A 6685-nucleotide genomic window follows, 5' to 3' on the forward strand; every position below is an offset into this window, starting at 1 on the left:
TCTTGAACCCTAACATAAAATAGGTAGTTTGACATGTTGACTTCTCTACCTAAAATTCCCCAAAATTTGACTAATAGAAGATTCTCGTCCCTGGGGGGGATTGAACCACCAACCTTCCGGTTAACAGCCAAACACGCTAACCAATTGCGCCACAGAGACCCTATGTGAGACATAAACAAACAACTGCTAAGAAAGATTGATCTGGAAAGTTTCCTTGCCAAAGTTTATAAAGTCTCTAATCTGGACAGTTATTTTAGGATTTTTCGTTAATTAAAAGGAACACATTGCCATGTTCTTGTGATGAATCAACCCTTCTTGAGTTCTAAGCACTTCCTTGTGCAGCAGAGTGGCGCAGCGGAAGCGTGCTGGGCCCATAACCCAGAGGTTGTTGGATTGAAACCATCCTCTGCTATGTGCTATTTTCATTTATCAAATCTAAAATTGGGATTGCTATTTTGACTTTTTTGGTCTTTGCTTATAGTAGATTTATCATCTTAACTCATTTAAATCGTATTTTGACAGAAGTGCTGTAGCAAAAAATCCACATAATGTCTTTACTTTACCCTATTACTTCTATGGTTATTGAGGAAAACAAACTACATTGACTCCAGAAGAGCAAATCAGGTGTTCTAACAAGTAATTTATCAAAATAATCTTTCCAGCTTACACTTTGGTGATGCAATAAGACAATGATTTTGTATGAAAAATCTTCACACTTCAAAAAGTTTTTCTTAATTCCTTACCTTTGTACTGATAAGATAACACCTGGTTTTAACATAACACAGGCTTCCACTTAAAAATGCTGCTAGGTTGCATTCTGCTGATTAGATATCACCAGGAACAACATTAACCTTCAGGTATTTTCTAAATGTTGAATAAATTGGCTTAAATCAAATTAAACTCACTTTAGAGATAATTGTTTCAGAGAAAGTCTTGAACCCTACCATAAAATAGGTAGTTTGACATGTTGACTTCTCTACCTAAAAATCCCCAAAATTTGACTAATAGAAGATTCTTGTCCCTGGGTGGGATTGATCCACCAATATTCCAATTAACAGCCGAACGTGCTAACCAATTGTGCCACAGAGACCCTATATGAGAAATAAACAAACAACAGCTAAGAAACATTGATCTGGAAAGTTTCCTTGCCAAAGTTTATAAAGTCTCTAATCTGGACAGTTATTTTAGGATTTTTCGTTAATTAAAAGGAACACATTGCCATGTTCTTGTCATGAATCAACCCTTCTTGAGTTCTAAGCACTTCCATGAGCAGCAGAGTGGAGCAGCGGAAGTTTGCTGGGCCCATAACCCAGAGGTCGATGGATCGAAACCATCCTCTGCTATGTGCTATTTTCATTTATCAAATCTAAAATTGGGATTGAAATTTTGACTTTTTTGGTCTTTGCTTATAGTTGAAAATCCATTTTCATCTTAACTCATTTTAATCGTATTTTGACAGAAGTGCTGTAGCAAAAAATCCACATAATGTCTTTAATTTACCCTATTACTTCTATGGTTATTGAGAAAAACAAACTACATTGACTCCAGAAGAGCAAATCAGGTGATCTAACAAGTAATTTATCAAAATCATCTTTCCAGCTTACACTTTGGTGATGCAATAAGACAATGATTTTGTATGAAAAATCTTCACACTTCAAAAAGTTTTTCTTAATTCCTTACCTTTGTACTGATAAGATAACACCTGGTTTTAACATAACACAGGCTTCCACTTAAAAATGCTGCTAGGTTGCATTCTGCTGATTAGATATCACCAGGAACAACATTAACCTTCAGGTATTTTCTAAATGTTGAATAAATTGGCTTAAATCAAATTAAACTCACTTTAGAGATAATTGTTTCAGAGAAAGTCTTGAACCCTAACATAAAATAGGTAGTTTGACATGTTGACTTCTCTACCTAAAATTCCCCAAAATTTGACTAATAGAAGATTCTCGTCCCTGGGGGGGATTGAACCACCAAACTTCCGGTTAACAGCCAAACACGCTAACCAATTGCGCCACAGAGACCCTATGTGAGACATAAACAAACAACTGCTAAGAAAGATTGATCTGGAAAGTTTCCTTGCCAAAGTTTATAAAGTCTCTAATCTGGACAGTTATTTTAGGATTTTTCGTTAATTAAAAGGAACACATTGCCATGTTCTTGTGATGAATCAACCCTTCTTGAGTTCTAAGCACTTCCTTGTGCAGCAGAGTGGCGCAGCGGAAGCGTGCTGGGCCCATAACCCAGAGGTTGTTGGATCGAAACCATCCTCTGCTATGTGCTATTTTCATTTATCAAATCTAAAATTGGGATTGCTATTTTGACTTTTTTGGTCTTTGCTTATAGTAGAGTTATCATCTTAACTCATTTAAATCGTATTTTGACAGAAGTGCTGTAGCAAAAAATCCACATAATGTCTTTACTTTACCCTATTACTTCTATGGTTATTGAGAAAAACAAACTACATTGACTCCAGAAGAGCAAATCAGGTGTTCTAACAAGTAATTTATCAAAATAATCTTTCCAGCTTACACTTTGGTGATGCAATAAGACAATGATTTTGTAAGAAAAATCTTCACACTTCAAAAAGTTGTTCTTAATTCCTTACCTTTGTACTGATAAGATAACACCTGGTTATAACATAACACAGGCTTCCACTTAAAAATGCTGCTAGGTTGCATTCTGCTGATTAGATATAACCAGGAACAACATTTACCTTCAGGTATTTTCTAAATGTTGAATAAATTGGCTTAAATCAAATGAAACTCACTTTAGAGATAATTGTTTCAGAGAAAGTCTTGAACCCTAACATAAAATAGGTAGTTTGACATGTTGACTTCTCTACCTAAAATTCCCCAAAATTTGACTAATAGAATATTCTCGTCCCTGGGGGGGATTGAACCACCAACCTTCCGGTTAACAGCCAAACACGCTAACCAATTGCGCCACAGAAACCCTATGTGAGACATAAACAAACAACTGCTAAGAAACATTGATCTGGAAAGTTTCCTTGCCAAAGTTTATAAAGTCTCTAATCTGGACAGTTATTTTAGGATTTTTTGTTAATTAAAAGGAACACATTGCCATGTTCTTGTGATGAATCAACCCTTCTTGAGTTCTAAGCACTTCCATGAACAGCAGATTGGTGCAGCAGAAGCGTGCTGGGCCCATAACCCAGAGGTCGATGGATCGAAACCATCCTCTGCTATGTGCTATTTTCATTTATCAAATCTAAAATTGGGATTGAAATTTTGACTTTTTTGGTCTTTGCTTATAGTTGAAAATCCATTTTCATCTTAACTCATTTTAATCGTATTTTGACAGAAGTGCTGTAGCAAAAAATCCACATAATGTCTTTAATTTACCCTATTACTTCTATGGTTATTGAGAAAAACAAACTACATTGACTCCAGAAGAGCAAATCAGGTGATCTAACAAGTAATTTATCAAAATCATCTTTCCAGCTTACACTTTGGTGATGCAATAAGACAATGATTTTGTATGAAAAATCTTCACACTTCAAAAAGTTTTTCTTAATTCCTTACCTTTGTACTGATAAGATAACACCTGGTTTTAACATAACACAGGCTTCCACTTAAAAATGCTGCTAGGTTGCATTCTGCTGATTAGATATCACCAGGAACAACATTAACCTTCAGGTATTTTCTAAATGTTGAATAAATTGGCTTAAATCAAATTAAACTCACTTTAGAGATAATTGTTTCAGAAAAAGTCTTGAACCCTAACATAAAATAGGTAGTTTGACATGTTGACTTCTCTACCTAAAATTCCCCAAAATTTGACTAATAGAAGATTCTCGTCCCTGGGGGGGATTGAACCACCAACCTTCCGGTTAACAGCCAAACACGCTAACCAATTGCGCCACAGAGACCCTATGTGAGACATAAACAAACAACTGCTAAGAAAGATTGATCTGGAAAGTTTCCTTGCCAAAGTTTATAAAGTCTCTAATCTGGACAGTTATTTTAGGATTTTTCGTTAATTAAAAGGAACACATTGCCATGTTCTTGTGATGAATCAACCCTTCTTGAGTTCTAAGCACTTCCTTGTGCAGCAGAGTGGCGCAGCGGAAGCGTGCTGGGCCCATAACCCAGAGGTTGTTGGATCGAAACCATCCTCTGCTATGTGCTATTTTCATTTATCAAATCTAAAATTGGGATTGCTATTTTGACTTTTTTGGTCTTTGCTTATAGTAGAAAATCCATTATCATCTTAACTCATTTAAATCGTATTTTGACAGAAGTGCTGTAGCAAAAAATCCACATAATGTCTTTACTTTACCCTATTACTTCTATGGTTATTGAGAAAAACAAACTACATTGACTCCAGAAGAGCAAATCAGGTGTTCTAACAAGTAATTTATCAAAATAATCTTTCCAGCTTACACTTTGGTGATGCAATAAGACAATGATTTTGTAAGAAAAATCTTCACACTTCAAAAAGTTGTTTTTAATTCCTTACCTTTGTACTGATAAGATAACACCTGGTTATAACATAACACAGGCTTCCACTTAAAAATGCTGCTAGGTTGCATTCTGCTGATTAGATATAACCAGGAACAACATTTACCTTCAGGTATTTTCTAAATGTTGAATAAATTGGCTTAAATCAAATTAAACTCACTTTAGAGATAATTGTTTCAGAGAAAGTCTTGAACCCTAACATAAAATAGGTAGTTTGACATGTTGACTTCTCTACCTAAAATTCCCCAAAATTTGACTAATAGAAGATTCTTGTCCCTGGGGGGGATTGAACCACCAACCTTCCGGTTAACAGCCAAACACGCTAACCAATTGCGCCACAGAAACCCTATGTGAGACATAAACAAACAACTGCTAAGAAAGATTGATCTGGAAAGTTTCCTTGCCAAAGTTTATAAAGTCTCTAATCTGGACAGTTATTTTAGGATTTTTTGTTAATTAAAAGGAACACATTGCCATGTTCTTGTGATGAATCAACCCTTCTTGAGTTCTAAGCACTTCCATGAGCAGCAGAGTGGTGCAGCAGAAGCGTGCTGGGCCCATAACCCAGAGGTCGATGGATCGAAACCATCCTCTGCTATGTGCTATTTTCATTTATCAAATCTAAAATTGGGATTGAAATTTTGACTTTTTTGGTCTTTGCTTATAGTTGAAAATCCATTTTCATCTTAACTCATTTTAATCGTATTTTGACAGAAGTGCTGTAGCAAAAAATCCACATAATGTCTTTAATTTACCCTATTACTTCTACGGTTATTGAGAAAAACAAACTACATTGACTCCAGAAGAGCAAATCAGGTGATCTAACAAGTAATTTATCAAAATCATCTTTCCAGCTTACACTTTGGTGATGCAATAAGACAATGATTTTGTATGAAAAATCTTCAAACTTCAAAAAGTTTTTCTTAATTCCTTACCTTTGTACTGATAAGATAACACCTGGTTTTAACATAACACAGGCTTCCACTTAAAAATGCTGCTAGGTTGCATTCTGCTGATTAGATATAACCAGGAACAACATTTACCTTCAGGTATTTTCTAAATGTTGAATAAATTGGCTTAAATCAAATTAAACTCACTTTAGAGATAATTGTTTCAGAGAAAGTCTTGAACCCTAACATAAAATAGGTAGTTTGACATGTTGACTTCTCTACCTAAAATTCCCCAAAATTTGACTAATAGAAGATTCTCGTCCCTGGGGGGGATTGAACCACCAAACTTCCGGTTAACAGCCAAACACGCTAACCAATTGCGCCACAGAGACCCTATGTGAGACATAAACAAACAACTGCTAAGAAAGATTGATCTGGAAAGTTTCCTTGCCAAAGTTTATAAAGTCTCTAATCTGGACAGTTATTTTAGGATTTTTCGTTAATTAAATGGAACACATTGCCATGTTCTTGTGATGAATCAACCCTTCTTGAGTTCTAAGCACTTCCTTGTGCAGCAAAGTGGCGCAGCGGAAGCATGCTGGGCCCATAACCCAGAGGTTGTTGGATCGAAACCATCCTCTGCTATGTGCTATTTTCATTTATCAAATCTAAAATTGGGATTGCTATTTTGACTTTTTTGGTCTTTGCTTATAGTAGAGTTATCATCTTAACTCATTTAAATCGTATTTTGACAGAAGTGCTGTAGCAAAAAATCCACATAATGTCTTTACTTTACCCTATTACTTCTATGGTTATTGAGAAAAACAAACTACATTGACTCCAGAAGAGCAAATCAGGTGTTCTAACAAGTAATTTATCAAAATAATCTTTCCAGCTTACACTTTGGTGATGCAATAAGACAATGATTTTGTAAGAAAAATCTTCACACTTCAAAAAGTTGTTCTTAATTCCTTACCTTTGTACTGATAAGATAACACCTGGTTATAACATAACACAGGCTTCCACTTAAAAATGCTGCTAGGTTGCATTCTGCTGATTAGATATAACCAGGAACAACATTTACCTTCAGGTATTTTCTAAATGTTGAATAAATTGGCTTAAATCAAATGAAACTCACTTTAGAGATAATTGTTTCAGAGAAAGTCTTGAACCCTAACATAAAATAGGTAGTTTGACATGTTGACTTCTCTACCTAAAATTCCCCAAAATTTGACTAATAGAAGATTCTCGTCCCTGGGGGGGATTGAACCACCAACCTTCCGGTTAACAGCCAAACACGCTAACCAA

This window comes from Taudactylus pleione, unplaced genomic scaffold (assembly GCF_031769625.1).
Source record: "Taudactylus pleione unplaced genomic scaffold, aTauple2 ptg000134l, whole genome shotgun sequence".
NCBI classification, from domain to species: Eukaryota; Metazoa; Chordata; class Amphibia; order Anura; family Myobatrachidae; genus Taudactylus; species Taudactylus pleione.